We start from the raw sequence: 16,207 nt of genomic DNA, 5'->3' as shown, positions 1-16,207 counted from the left end.
TGACTACTGTAATCACTGAAATAAAATGTGTCCGTGGGTCTTAGGAGCACTTCTAGAATAGATTTCCACCAATGCAGGTTTACTCTCATTCTTACTGGTCCAAATATTTGTAAAGGATAGACTTAAAATGCTAGGCAAAAAGGAAAACACATTATGCAAAACCCCTACTTCCAATTTTTAATTTAATTTGTAGAGTCGTAGAAGTACAAACGAGCAACCGTTCGTAGGTTTAGACGTGATTCAATAGGGATGGAGAACATAGAGTGAAAAGAAAAAATGTACTATATGGAAACGTAGCACTTGAAATGTTTCAAGGAGAATGTAGAATACAACGGCACATTTTGAGATGAAAAATAGTCTCTGTGTGTACACCCATCTTTCACCAACCCCCATTTCATTGCTCCCTGCTTCATGATCCTCTGCCCCACTATCGTCTCTCTTTCGGGGGCTCATCCATGCTCCTGTAGTTCTCCCGGGAGCACCCTGAAAGCCTGGAGTTGTCATGTGATGGGGAACTGGAGCCTGAACTGTTCCATACGCAGCCAGCTGAAGAAGGTGATGGCATTCATCTCCTCGCTCACTGAAACAGAAAGCCAACAGCTAAATGCTATCTGGGTTTGCCCAAGTCTGTGACCACTTGTGGCAAAGAAAGCCTGACTAAGCAAAAAACAGACTGAATGGTTCATCACTAATTGTCCTAACTATTTGCATATTTATAATAAAATAAACTTAAAAATCAATGCCCATTGCTAAAGCCTCTTGCATAATAAATATTAACCCTACTTGACAGTGCTTTAAAAACACATTCACTTATTTTATATGTTGTAGTTATTAACCTACGTAAAGATGTTGCTCAAGTTCAGCCCTGGGCAGTAAACCACGGTTTACTTGAGAAACAGGCATTTAATCCTTGTACCATCACCTCTGGCCAGATTTGTTAACCTGTTTACCACGCGACAGTCTGTGCCACATGCAAGAAATTCAGGGACAGATAAAACACAACCCCTTTCTTTGAAGAGTTTACAGCCCACCAGAGAAAAAAGAGACATGGACAGTACTTTTGAATACCATGTAATGTGAAACCTACCAGGACAGAAGGATACCTTAAGCACTAACGGAGGACAGATGTTATGTCTGGGGAGGTGTGTGTGTCTGCAGGGGCAAGGGCTTTCACGAGGAGGTGACGTTTGACTTGAATCTTAAAAGATGACTAAGAATTAGTAGATGAATGGGAAGAGAAGGACAAGACAAGGAAATGGTGAAACTATACAAAAAAAAAATGCAATAGTGTGTGCTGTAAGACACAATTCCTTACCACAAGAGCGTAAAAGCAACAGTAGTTTCAGGATGAAGTTGGAGAGGGAGGCAGAGGTCATAGGGAGTCCTATCATTGCTAACAAGGATTTGGGGTTTTAATCAATATGAACAGATTACTTATTTTAGATAGGCTCCTTATAATTTAAAAAGTGGATGGATTTTAGTAAGACAAGACACCTCATTGTCCTACAATAAAAATTAATATTAAAGGTACTACAGAGGATAAAAGAAGACACATCCTTGGGTCTCAAGTTTATGTTTGAAAAACAATAATGATTTTATATATTTGTAGGTGAAAACACGCAATATAGTAACAAGAGCAAAAGTCATAGTATATCATCTATTACGTTCTATTAAACTCGTCTGAAATGATTAAAGAAAGCTTTATAGAGGAGGTCAGATATAAAAGATTGCTAGGATTGTCATTGAAGAGAAGAGGAGAAAGAATATTTCAGAGGGCAGAATGGAATACAAAAAAGCATGAGTGGAAAATAGAAAATAGATTGTGTTTGGAACAATGAGAAAGTCAGTATAGCTGGAAAGATAGGTGGCAGACGGTTGCAAACTCTGCTTGGTTGTTATTGCCAACAGGACTCAAATTTCTCACCAACAGGAACTGGAATGTTAGCGTCTTTGTGAGAAGGCATAGGTTTCTTCAATGTTTCATGCAAACAGTATTGATGATATTTTTGGCAATGATCATTATAGTCAAAATTAAATTCAAAGAGAGAGGGAAAAAGATAAGGATAAAGGTTAAAAAGTAACAAACCATTTTTACTTTAGAGTGGATGTGACATACAAAATAGGTCTTACAAGAGTTAACTGATATTTGTAAACTCTTGAGACAGTTCGGGATATATGGGGAATTATGGGAAATGGGCATAGGCAAATGTGTGACAAAGATGTTTCTCCAAATTCTCTTTGCCTCCAAACTGATTTCTGCGCTGGGAAGACATTGTTTACAGGCAAAGCCAGAGTCATAACAAAGGTCTACTGCACGTCTTGCAATTGTTCAAATTTTATGTTTTTTCTCACTCAGAATATAAGTCAGTATCAACACCACTGGCTAAATGGAGGACTAGAAATGTGCCTGATGCTTTGATTGCAGGGTTTGGAGCTTGGTTTCCCTTGAGGAATTCTCTTCCTATAAGTCTTTGTTTTCCTGGCATTTTCCTCACTATACCATAATGCTCATCAGAGAATTCATATCGGATCTAAATACTGGCATTTGACTGTTAAGTTTTATATTTAAAAGATGCTGTTTGGCTGTTTATAACATATAAATGCCAGTTCATTTCCCGGGGAGGGGTCACAGAGAATAAACCGGTAATTTTCTTTCACTGACATCAGTGGAAACTGCTTCCTGCTAGATCAATGCATAAAAATTCCGTTTTAATGCCTTTGCAATACCTTAGCATTGACATCTGTATGTTTAGAAATGAGTGTTGAAAACCTTCAGCATTTTATAAATGAAAAGAAAAAATGATTTAATTATAAGTAATGTGTACAATCTTATGATTATTATTGTTAGTGATAATAACACCAAGAGATGATCCAAAGACAACTGAATACATATTTTTCCAATTTATATGAGAATAAAGTCACTTAAGTGAATTAAAACCTGGTATTCCCTGAAGGGCAGTACATTATTCTCTATACACACAAATAATCATGAAAGAATAAGTCAATTGTAGGAATTTATTATGTACAGTATTCTACTTTGCATCTATCATGCAATAAAGCGTTAAAAGGCAACTTGTGGAGAAAAGAATATTTTAAATTATTGTTATAAATACTTTGCAAACCATTTCTTTTGATGAACTTGTTTCCTGATCAGACCAATGCTGTATAAATTTTGATCACTTTATATTTTTTCCATCTGTACTTCTTTCAAGTTCAAGTTTAGATATCTTCAGTGTGTTGCTTGTCCCCCATTAAATTGCCTGAACCCTCTTTCAAAGCCCGAGCCATGCTTATGTTACATAACACCCAAGGGGAGATTTGTTTCCTGCAGGGACTCAGTTAAAAAGATGCCTTTTCCACATAAAGATCTTCAATATTTCTGAAATCACATTTTCCCTGAATGTTAAAATCTGCTTTCCATTACGTCGTAATGGTAAATGTCTTTGCTTGGGCATCTGTGATCCAAAGGTTGCCTCACAGGGTCACTTAACAGTCTCTTAAAGTAAGTCTGAGGAGCAACACTCAGGAGGCACAGTTCACCAACTCAGCTGGGTAAAGGCAGTAGCAGAGCTGTGTTGCTCAGGGTGGAATCAGATCAACTTACCAGCACAACGAGCTGGGCCACTTCTTAGCTAATTGTTTGTAATCAAGTCCACATTTCCAAAGACAACAAAGTTAAGAATTCATATTTTTAGGAGGTGAAAAGTGAAAGAAAGAAGGCAAACATATGGGCGCCTAGAGTAGTCAAACTCATAGAGACAGAAAGTGGGACAGTGGTTACCAGGGGCTGGAATCAGGAGGGAAGAATGGGGAATTATTCTTTGATGCGCACAGGAAGGGATGATGAAAAACTTCTGGAGGTGGATAGTGGTGATGGTTGCACAACAATGTGAATGTGTTTAACACCACTGAACTGTAGACTTAAAAATGGTTAAGACGGTAAATTTGATGTTATGTGTATTTTGCCACAATAAAAAAAAAGCCCTTATTTTTTTTTAAAAAGCAAATAATAGATAGCCATATTGGTCACACTCAATCAACCACTAAATTTTCATCTCATCTGAATCAAAAAATATTTTTCTTTTGTTTTTCATAATTGTTCAGGTTGATTCCCCTACTGAGGTGAGAAAAATAATGAATTTGTTGATGCTTTCTTTTAGGCTTCTATATTTCTGTCTTTTTGAGAACCATTTATAAGCCCTTAAGGGGCCAGCACAAACCTCAGGCACCACCATGCTTCAGGCCCTAGAGAAAAATGCTTAGTGTCTACCACGGTTTGCCAGCCTCGAGATATCATTTCTTATTTAAAGCTCAGGAAATAGCTAGGTGGCTTGGAGAACTAACCACCATGTCAGCTCTCTCTCTGGTTGAATGGTTGGCACCATAATTCCCTATGGTGACAGCTTATACTGAGAACTGCAAAATGTCAGGATCTATAGTTTCTAAAAGCTGATTGACAGGACTATGACATAAGAGGGGAAAATGCTGCTCCAGGCCAGATAGGCAGTATCACTTCTTCCTGAGTAATGTTAGCAGTCTATAACACAGATCAAATCATTAAAAAATTTAGATATTATTCAAACTCATTAATATTCTGCTAAGAAGTTTTTTACTAGGCAATTATGATTAAAATGGACAAATCTTTGGCCTCATGAAAACATATTCAATGACATTTGCAAGTGGAAACTGGTTTCTTCTATTTATTGCTAAATATCAAAACCAGAACTTAAAGGAGGCAACAACCTCAACTAAAGACAATCAGCCACAATACCATCACACATATGCAAATGTTGAGTGTATACATAATCCAGAAAGACAATTCATCTTTGATTATAGCAGGAATGGGCTACCATTCTTCTGTAAAATTTTCTTTCAAAAAATGATTATCCAAAAAATAAATTCACAAGTTCTAATTTCAGTACCTCTTCATCATCAAGAGGAAAGATGATTAAATATTTAGCACGCATAGCTCTCTATGGAGTAGTTATTATCATGCTCATTATGAAAAGAGGAAAAAACACTAAGAAGGATTAAATAATTGCCTAAGGACACACAGCTAGACAGTGGCACAAACAGGATTCAAACTTGTGTCTGACTTAAAACATATTCTTTTGTTTTCTTATGTTTCCTCCCAATAAATAATTACTAAGATTGTATTTTATGAAGGATACTGGGAAGGACCTATAAAGGCTACAAATAAACATAAGGTCCCTACTTCCTATGGATAAACTGATGCAGCCAATTTACTGATATAGTCATATAATCTTTATATACGTAGAAGAGAAACTGATCATTAAGACTAGAACTTTCCTTGAAAGTCTTCAAGTGAAGCTAGGAAAGGAGCAGACAAAGAACTCCTGGCTGGAGGAAGAGCGTAGGTACTACTGAGGAGGACAGAGAGGATCTAACCTCATATTCCTTTGAATCATCACAGACACATGGACAAGTGGATGACAGATAGTTGCTAAATTAATAAGTATGAGGACTAATTAGTAAAATAATTTGGCTGGAGTGAGGGTTTTATGTAGAAAAATAATAAAAGATAAAATCGGGCCAATAAATAAAGGGAGTGTGTAGAGTGATTTCACTGCAAGACTACAGGTTTTGAACTGTGTCCTCTAGAAAATGGGGGAGGTCATATAAGTTGAGTTATAAAGACAGAGTGGATATGTTGTCTAGGAGGGACTGGAAGGGGAAAGCTTGGTGAGAAGGAGAAAAGAGCCCAGGGATGAGTTACTGAGAACCTGGGCTGGGGGTGGCAGTGGGGAATGAGAAGGAATACCCTTGCTCATGAAAGAATGGAAACCTATTACAAGAATAAGTATGGTAGGGGCCAGCCCTGGGGCCTAGTGGTTAAGTTCCACCCAGGTTCAGTCCCCAGGCACGGCCCTACACCACTTGTTGGCAGCCATGCTGTGATGGTGACCCACATACAAAATAGGTGAAGATTGGCATAGAGTTAGCTCACCCCAAAACTTCCTCAGAAAAAACAGAATAAGTATGGTAAATACAGTCCAACAAAATCAATATATCACTATTAACAAATTGCTCTTACAATTGTAGATAAACAAATATTAAAGTAAAACAAATCTACTTAGATTTTAAGAAATGCATTTTAAAGCAGTTTCTTTATTTGATTAGTATTTACCATTCCATTAATTAGCTGTCTGTATTCTTTTGCATATACACTAACTCACACGCGATCTGCTGACAAAAACTTATAGAGTCTGTCCTGAAGAGGGGCACCAGACTTTCCAATTAATTTAACAGAGCACTTGCTCTTCTCATTTTAAGGCAAAAAATATATAATAAAACCTTAAGCCAAGGAGATAATCCTTTACCTCAGCATTTGATGAAATTAAAAGTTGAAAAAAAAAAGTAATGAAGATCTATTGGCTTTCTCTAACTTCTTTTTACTTAAAAAAAAAAAAAAAAGAAAAAGAAAAACAAATAAGAAAAGTCCAGAATTTTAAGACTGTCTGTTACTTGGACTGAATATAATTTCGTCTTTAAGTGATATTTTGTTTTTAATCCTGGCCGTCTACCATAATCAAAATAAAGTATATTGGCTACATGCCAATAGTCAAGTCTAACACCACAGGACAAGTGCATCATATTGTTCTCTGGCTTCTCACAGGGCAACTAGGGTAAACTAACACCCAAAAGTCACCCCGAGTCACCCTTCAAAATCACTTTCAGCTATTTGTTATTCAATCTTCACAGCAATGCTTTTGTGACATAGGTCAAGATCTTTTTGTAGGCAACCAGGTGGCTGAGTTAAGTGACACAAAAGTCAGAGTTTTAGGGCTTCATTCAGCTGCTCAATTTTCATGTCTGTTTATTAGACCAAGGTAGTAAGACTTGACCCAACTATGCATTCAAAATGCATGATCATAAAAGATAGATGTCTCGGTTGCAATAAAATTTTTAAACCAAAAAAATAAATAAAAAGATATTTCATACATCTGTGGAGTTTGAGTTTATAGAAAAGTATTTGTTAACACAATAATGATCTTAGCATTAAGAGCTTATATTTCTTAAAAGCTCTTCAGAGCTTAGAAAACTCACTGATACACTGTGGCAGATGGTATATAAATGGGCCTTCTTACCACCTTGTTCATCTTTTGTTTTAAACGTATTTGTTAATCCATAAAGGAAACCAAGAGAAGTGTTTTCTATGGGAAAGGTTTAAAGCTGAGTTTACGAATATAAAAAATAAATAGTAGCATAAGCACCAGCCCTGAAATAATGGGAAATAGATTACTGTCAAAAAGCAAGAAAAAATAAGCAGAAAAGGCAGGATTTTTCCACTTTTGATGCAAAAAGAGAAACACTGCTCATCTTCGTCTGTTAAACCCCTGAGTCACCTCTCCCCCAATACATCAATTCTGAGTTTTAATATTGAATGTCTATAGATGTAGTAGAGATAATGATGTCTATTTGTCTATCTATTTATCTATCTACACATATACGTTTACATTTAAATCCAAAACATACTATCACTGGATGCATTCATTTTTCAAAATGCCAATGTTTCATTTTATACAGAAAGAGACACAAAAAATTAAGGGAATAAAAAGAAGGGTCAGAAACAATGTGACAAGATAACAGTAACACAAAGGACCCTAGGGAGCCATATAGAACCTTTATCTCTCTGTAAGAAGCCTGCAGCTTAGTTATTTAAGATAAATACTGGTCTCTGCTCCCTTTGTGCACATTCACAAAGCAATAGACTGGGAAGCAACACACCAATGATCAAGTTCTTTCTTTGCTATTTAATAACGGTACCTTTTGCATAGCCATTGAAATTTTCTGTGACTCAGTTTAGTCAGATGGAAAATCAATGTATTGTACTATAAACTTTTAGGTTTCTTCTACCTCTAAGAAAAAAACAGTAGAGACTAAAAGTAAAGAGATTTTAATTTTCTCAAGTTGAATTCAGGAATTTTTCTTGTAGCTAATGAATATATTTTCAAGAAAAAAGGCTAAGTTCCAATATCAAATGCTTTATCTAATGTTGTACGCATTGCCAAATATTTCCAAGGAGAAATGAAAGCATGTGTGTCTGTCATGTGTGTGTGTGCACCTGTGGTAACCACCCACACCTACATACATGTGTGAGTACACACTAATGGGACTGCATCTTGAATAATACATAAGTATAAAACCTATAACTTCTCATATGAATATTAAGCATCTTCATTATTTGGGGGTATTCTACTTGGCTTATAAAATGTAAATATGGATGTCATCAAAATGCAACAGTTCTAATTTGAAGGTGGTTAAAGTCATACATGCAAAAATTGGCCTGATCTTACTCTGTAATAGATGAATTAAGCAAAGACATTTAGGCTTACAGCCTAAGTGTATAGTCATCTTCATTGAGAATAACATCTTTCTAAGGTTGGCTATCCATGCCTTGATGTATGTCGCATCTAAAGAGAGGTAAGATACAGAGATGCCTATCCTATCATCTACTGTGAGTTTTACACAGTTACAGAATCTCAGGTGGTGCCAGGGCGCAGCTGGCAGAGTCACAATAATTTCAGAATTACTAACTTAAGTTTGAAAGTCCAGAAACGTCTACTAAGTCAGGAGGGAAACAAGTGTGGGTCCTCTTGACCACAAAAGTATTCAAGGCAACATATTATAATATTTAAGAGAAAAGGTCCTGAGCCAGCTTGCCTTCGTTTCAATGCCAGCTCTAACATTTTCTAACCTAGTGACTTGGACAAGTTATTTGATGTCTCTTTACCTTGATGTCCTCATTTTTGAAAAGAAGATAAGTGTAATCTTTACCTTATAGTGTTAGAATCTCCCATGTACTTAGAAAAAAAATCCTAGCACAGAGTAAGCGTGTGATGAATGTCTGATGTATATTTTTCCATTTAGTGTTCCTTAACAGCCTCGGACAGTCCTGGGAGCACATCTCTAAAGCTCTTCTTTTTGATGTTTCCTTTCATGGACACTTGATCTACTTTCTACCTCTTTAATCTATAGCTTTTTGTGACAAGTGGAGACTTGATAAGCTTTCCAGGCCTTTAGTTTTCTTCACTTGCCATATAGGAATTAATTCCTTCAATAAAAGTTTATCGAATAAATACTATGTGCCTGATACTATTCTAAACTCTGTGGACACATGAGTGCTATATCAGATGGCAAGACATGCTATGGAGAAAAATCATGTAGAGCTAGGGAGTGTCAGTTCTCCAATAAGGTGACATTTGAGCAGAGACCTCCAGGAAGACAGTGAATAATCCAGGAGGATATTTAAGGCCTGAGTGTCTAAGGGAGAAATAACAGTAACTAACTACAAACGCCCTGCAGCAGGATCCCGCTGGGTGTCTAGGACATCACAGAATCCAGTGTGTCTGGAGCAAAGTGAGGGAAGCAAAGCGATGATGATGCTCCAGGCGATGAGATCACGCATGCCTGTGTGAGAAACGTGTAGCCACATTTCTGCATTACTCTCAGAGCAGCATGAAGCCATTGAAGGGATGGAGTAGCGAAGGGACATAATCAAACATAGTTTACAAAAAAATGCCTTTGACTGATATGTTGCAGATAGATTGAAAGAAAACAAGCAATTGGAAGACTATTGGAATAATCCGGGCAAGAAATGATGGTCCCTTGGACAAGAGCTAGCAGTGATGAAGCTGGAGAAAGAATTTGTATTCCAGGTATGTGGCCTTCGGGAATAGAACAAATAGGGTGTGTTCACAGACTGGATGCGGATGTGAACAAGAGAGGTTATGGACAGCTTCAATATTTTTGGTACCAGTATCTGAGAGGATGGAGTTGACTTGTAACGAGCTGGCAAAATTGTGCGGTGGGTAGGGTTTGGGGAATCAGGGAGAATCAGGGGTCTAGTTGTGATTTTGTTGAAATGTGAGATGACCACTATATGACTTCAGATATTTACCCCGATTTAGCATCAAGGAGGCAGTGACGTACATTATCAAGGTGTGGTTACTCTTGGAGTGACATCACAAGGATGGACTCACCATATCATGATGTTTTAAATGTGCCCATTACTTTCATGCATTGACAACATGTTGTTAATCATTTCTCTCATTACATCCATGCATGTTAGTATGACAATAAGTAATAAAAATACCTTCATTGCCACCCCACCCAACACGGTGTTGGTAGAGCTGTATGAGATCATCTCTGCAAGCATGTTGGACAGACGCATGGTGGGAGGCAAAGGGACAGCCTTACCAATTCTTGGTACTATTTTTTGCCATCTCTCCACATTTAGACATTATTTGCCTGACATTATATCTCTGAACTTCAATCTCATACTCAAGATGTTCAGGGTGATTATCGACTCGAAGCAGAAGGAAAAAAAGAATGAAACAAAATAAATGACCACTTTGACCATCAAATTTAGTCAGAATAGTGATCCTCATAGATGAAGATAAACACTTTAAATCATGTTTATTTCATCAGTCTGAATGTGTGTTCCTCCCATTACTAGTTCTCACTTTTTCCTTCTAAACTACCTTTACTTTTAATGTTTTTCTGGTCTGTTCTAAGTACATTTAACTGCATGGGAATGGAATTTTATTTACTCCTGAGAATTCTGATGATTCATTAAAGCTGGAATGATTTTGTATGCTGTATTATGTGCTTGTTATTACAGACTATATGATAAAAGCATGTTTTCTTTCTTATTTAAAAGTTCTTTCTAAATATACACATAAATTTATATGCAGTCCTGCAAGTATTAGGATTGCTACACTTTGTATTTCATATATTTTTCTTTTTTGGTGTACCTGTTCTTTCTCTCATTTCATTCTGTCGTGTATTTTTAATTAAGTATAATCATTTCTCACCAGGATGCTTCTTTTTACTCTAGAATGTTGCCTCTAAATTCTTCAAATGTTCAAAACCCACTAAACATTTGCAAATACAGTGGGATCCATTCTTTGGAATGTCTAAAACAATGCGTGTTCTGTGCACCAAATCAAAATATGCATACCACTGTCCCGGTATTTCCAAAGCTGTTTCTGATTACTGATCGAAATTCCCCTGTTCTTCATTAAAGCCTGAGATTCTTTTAAAATGCTTATTTACGGCTGCCCGGTCCTCAGGGGCAGACTGTGGATTTAATCGCCTACAGCACCAAATCTCTTTTAACATTTGGCCAACTGCACATTAGGTAACTTGTTGGCTGGGGGGCGCCACGTTCCTACTCAGTGTATGGATAAGGTAGCCACAATCCAATATGCTTCATTTACTTCCAAGTATTATTAACGCTAATGAGCATTACATCCACACGTCAAGAAAAGATATGCAATGGAGCCACTGCTTCTCAGACTTCATTAAGCTCAGTATTGTTTCATTTAGGGGGCAAGTCGCTAATTTTAGAATGTTCTTCAAAGCCAGGTGAAAACAAATACACTGTAATTGATAAAAAGTATTGCTTCCCTGTCTAATAGATAGCATGTATTGAGATACAGCTGTGAGTTTAAAAAGATACTTCCTGGGGGTAAAAGGAGGAGATAATTAAGTGTACTATAACAGACAGTACTTCAATAAATTACAATAAATTTTATTTTCTTTTGACATAAGTAAAATAGGCAGGTGTCCACATTAATTTTGTATCTTCTTTTGTGACGTGATCTACTACATAAGGTTCTCATTTAAATCTAATTCTTATTACATGATTAATATTATGTTATTTACTGTATGTCTTTAAGTATATTTTAGCTCTACATCTACAATATAAAATTAAAAATAAGTCTTTCCTCTTGGAAATGTCAGTTTATTTTTTTTACCCTAAATCCAGAGTATGTTTTCAAGGTCTCTTCTAAAGTGATAACCTTCCTAGGAGTCAGAGGAGTTTAAGAACATCTCTGGATTAGTCTGGCTTCAGTGAGGTTAAACGCAGCAACAGTGTGCCTACAAAGAGATCCGATAAGCAGTTATAATGGGTATCACTCAGCACAGCACCAAATATAAATCAAAACTAACAAACGCCCTCCCACACAAATCCTCTCAAGTTAAGTTCCTTGAATTTAATTATTATAGCAAATGGTAATATAACAAGAGTGTCTACTGTCAGGAAAAAAAAATGTTTAAAACAGATGTGAACCATACAAAACATATGTAAAACACATGTGATCCACAGCAAGGTCACGGGACCCATTGAAAGAACACATGTGGAGTACAGGAACCACATGTGGACACATGTTGTGAGATCACGTGTTTCTGTTCACTGCCAAGACTCATATCATATTCTAAAGAAATCAGGGGCTCTTAAATAAACTTTGTACTTCTTAAGGTAAATGGATACCTTTTTGTTTAAAATCCCTTAGTGTAGGCAGACAAGTGTCCTCAAATCTAATACCGGGCTTGAAAGTACTCAAACCCTTGTTTCACTCCTGTTTTCCTATCCCAGGGTGATTCAGTTGATTATTCCAAGAGAATAAAGATTTCTTCCTTGCCCACAGCTAATGCTTTGAGAATGCCACCGCTTATAATCAAACTTAAGCAAACAGAGTCTAAGTGTGTGAATTAGGAGCAACTGTGGCCTGAATGGGCTTTTTCTATCATAAAACACTCAAACTAGCAAAACATTGATGACTTATCTTATGTATCTGGAATAAAATTAAAATCTTCCATACTTATAGAAAATCATCAAAGTGTAAAAATCCAAGAACATTTACTTTATTTTATAATTTGAGGGAATAAGATATTTATATAATTTAAAGTGAATGTTAAAAAGACATGTATATACATGGAAACAGGCATGAAATATGTTACATGTCTTTCACCCTTATTTTCTAGATCACCATCACAGTAACAATGCCTTATGCCTAGGCATTAATTCAATTAGAATCTGAACATATTACTTTGTTTGGTCCTCCCCACAACCCTTTAAGAAATGTAGTGTATCAGGAATTAGGTAAGGCAACTACATGGTATTGCAGAAAGAACCTAAGATATAACAAAAAATGAGAGGAATCAAAGTTTGGCTCCCTTAGCTATTAAACTTGTGGGTTCGAACAAGTGATACACTTTTTTGAGTCTCAGTTTTTACATAAAGAAACATGTGGATTATACAATTGCTTACTTAATATGTTTGTTGTAAATTTCGCAAACTATTACATGCAAAATTATATTGTAAACAGAAATATATTCTATGTATATGTGTTAATTATTCCCATTCACAATTTACAACGAGAAACACTGAGATTCAGAAAGGAAAGGTGATGGCCACATGACCAATAATTAGTAGGGCTAAGATGAGAAAATAGATATTTTTACTCAGTTTCCCCCATTCTCTTCCAAAAGGTAAAGCAGAGTATGTTTCTTGTTAACAGGGCATTCATTCTGACCCTAAATCAACAGACATGCATTGATGTCACAGATAATCATTATTATAATAACATCACATTTACATTTACAGCGTTTTACATTTTCCAATGTAAAACACAATCCAGGGAGCATGTCTCTTCCGCTTGTACAGCAGGTAAGCAAGGAAATTACTTCCTTTCTATATATTAGTAAACTAAGGTTCTGAAAACTCAGTAAATAGTTTACTTAAATTCATATATTTATTAAGAAACAAAACTAAGCCTTTAATTAAACAGGTGAAATTTCAAGTCCAGTAATCATTTTCCACTAAGCTAAAATATTTAAACATATGATTGCAGGCTCTCAATATGATATGTACGAATACTCATATCCTAAATAATGTTTCTAATGGTGCTGCTATTAAAAATGAGGGTATAATGAAAGAAAAGTACAGCATTAGAAGGGGAAATTTTAGCATTGAATGGAACAAAAGATTTCCTTTGTTACTGTTTTTGGCAAAACGCAGTAGACTATCCGATGCTTCCTGAAAAGATAGAGACTCCCAGTTGCCTACTGCACATCCAATGTATCTGTTACCTATTGTTTCTTGTTGCTTTTGAAAGTATCATTCTATTATCTTTCAAGGTTTTGAAGCTATTTTTCTTAGAGATACATTTTTTTTAGCATAATTTCTTTATTAGTATGACTTCCCCCTTTAGACCTGGCTCACTGCCATTCATACCTTAAGACAAAATTCCAATATCACTTCTGTGAATCCTTCCTAGATTATCCTAGACAGAATTGTTTCCACTTTTGCATTGCACTTGCCACATTATGTTATAATTTATCTAACTGCGTGTCTACTTTTTACCTCTACTAGTCTGAAAATTCCTCAAGTGCAGAGTCATTACTTTTATTAGCTTTGTATCCACAGTGCTTAGTCAAGTTATTTAAAAGGGTAGTTACGAGGAAGTATAAGATGAATGAATGAATAATGTGTTGTTACTTTTCCTTTTTGGCATTAGTTGATTTAGAAGGTCACATGCTCAGTTCAGATGCAATGTAGTGGCCAGACACATACAGTACTAAACTACTTCCACCCGAAAAGAAAAGAGTTCCAATAGCCAAGACACTGGATTTTTGTTCATTTCTCTTACGTTGTCTATTTATGAAACATCCCTTTAAACAAGCATCTAGAGAAGTTGTCTGCTTCTTCTTTTAGATGATTATATGTTACACACGATATATTATAATTTTTCATGAGATACCCCACCCCTCACCCCCATGACGCTGGAAAGAATATTTACGTCAGGCTAACGTAAAGAATTGTGGGCAATATCACTGCACTGGTTCTGGAATTATTTTTCTGCATTTCGACACTAGATTATGCACACAATTTTATCATACCCTGTATTACAAAAGAGTAACATTTTGTCATTCCAATTTGCCACAACCCAGTGACATTTCTCTATTAGAGATGTGGAGCTGAAAACGTGAGTCTCACCCCTTTTCATCTCATCTTAATGAGCCATGGGGAATGAGAACCACTCAGTATTTTGGCTGTGCACTTTCGACCATGTGCAAGGCAGACACAGCGGCAGCCAGCCTTCCAAAGGGTATGCTGATCTTGCATGCTTTCACGTTTGATCAATGCAAATTTGACAGTCTGCTACTTGGTTTCTTCCAAGGTTGGGTCTTACTCATTAAAACAGAAATAAAGTTTCCAAATCCATCAGAATTGATTATTCTATCCCTCTTTTCCCATCTAATTCTCTCCCCGCCATAATCTGTGCACTGCCATATAACCACAAATCTGATAAATATGTTTTAAAACTCCCTACTGTGCATAAGGTGAGGTACACACTGCTTTTGTACACAGCATGGTTTATTCAATCTAGACCCAACCTATCGCGTCATGCTTACCTTTAAACACTTTGCTCTGTCCCTTCTTATTCACCTTTATTTTCCAACCACACGAAGTTCTTATGGCTTTTGAAATACGATTTCTACTTGACTTGCCTGGCTTGTCCTATCTCTACCTATGCTTGTAACAGTCCTTACCGATCTTTCCATAATCAACTGAAATATCGCCTATTTTTCTGAATCTCTTCCTTTTCATGATTTCAGAGCACTTTTTCTATGGAAGAAATTGTCACATTGTAATAAAATTATTTGCTTGTGCATCCTATTTTGCACTAGATTGGAGAATTTATCAAAGTAAAGAATTTCATCATGTGCATATTTCATATATCTCTGCATTCACCAGTGATTAAAATAGCATTCAATAACAGCTTGAAAGACTAAAGTAAGCAATGGAAGGAGGGAGCAGCTGATCTTATATGAAAAAGATCACTTAATGCACACATCTCAAAAATATGCTTTGGATGAGAATTAAGAATTTGTCATTTTTAATCTCTAGAGATTCACTTTTAGGTAAGGATGCCCCTAGAGGTAAGGGATATACTATAAATTCTGAATAAGTTTGTTTCCATTTTTATAGAGCATTGTGTTTGTTTGGGGGAGAGGGGTTTCAGGTACAGAATGATTCTTAACTTTTGTTTTTGTTATGACATGATCAGCTCCCAATATTGGACCATTAAAAGCAAATAATAGTTGTATTTTTATTTTTCTTTGTGTACATAGTTATTGAAGCCAATTTATCACTGAATTTTGGTTTTCCTTACGCAATCATGAAGGTGGCCCTTATGACCCCATCTTGGATATCAGCCAAACATAACATAATTTGCAGGGATATCACATATCTAATAAAATAAATAAACACTGAGTGTCTGAAATGTGCAAGGCACCCTCTAAAGGAATAACTCACTGAACAACTGAGACCCTAATTAGTAAAGGAAAATTCTGAAGAACATTCATAAATAGTGAAAGCTTTACTTTTGTT

The 16,207-nt window shown here is 36.1% G+C and overlaps 1 long non-coding RNA gene across 1 annotated transcript in view; it reads left to right on the top strand.

Annotated features, from left to right (window-relative positions):
- Positions 1-13,478, top strand: part of LOC147913019 (uncharacterized) — a 40,456-nt gene extending 26,978 nt beyond the window's left edge. The window contains exons 2-3 of the long non-coding RNA XR_015549275.1: positions 9,565-9,680; positions 13,418-13,478. This is a non-coding gene — a long non-coding RNA (uncharacterized LOC147913019). The remainder of the gene's footprint in view (positions 1-9,564; positions 9,681-13,417) is intronic.
- Positions 13,479-16,207: the final 2,729 nt, after the last annotated feature.

This window comes from Ceratotherium simum, chromosome 31 (assembly GCF_057802395.1).
Source record: "Ceratotherium simum simum isolate JZ-2026a chromosome 31, ASM5780239v1, whole genome shotgun sequence".
Classification (NCBI taxonomy): Eukaryota; Metazoa; Chordata; class Mammalia; order Perissodactyla; family Rhinocerotidae; genus Ceratotherium; species Ceratotherium simum.
The sequence above is the reverse complement of the archived record's forward strand: the minus strand, read 5'-3'. Positions and strand labels throughout refer to the sequence as shown.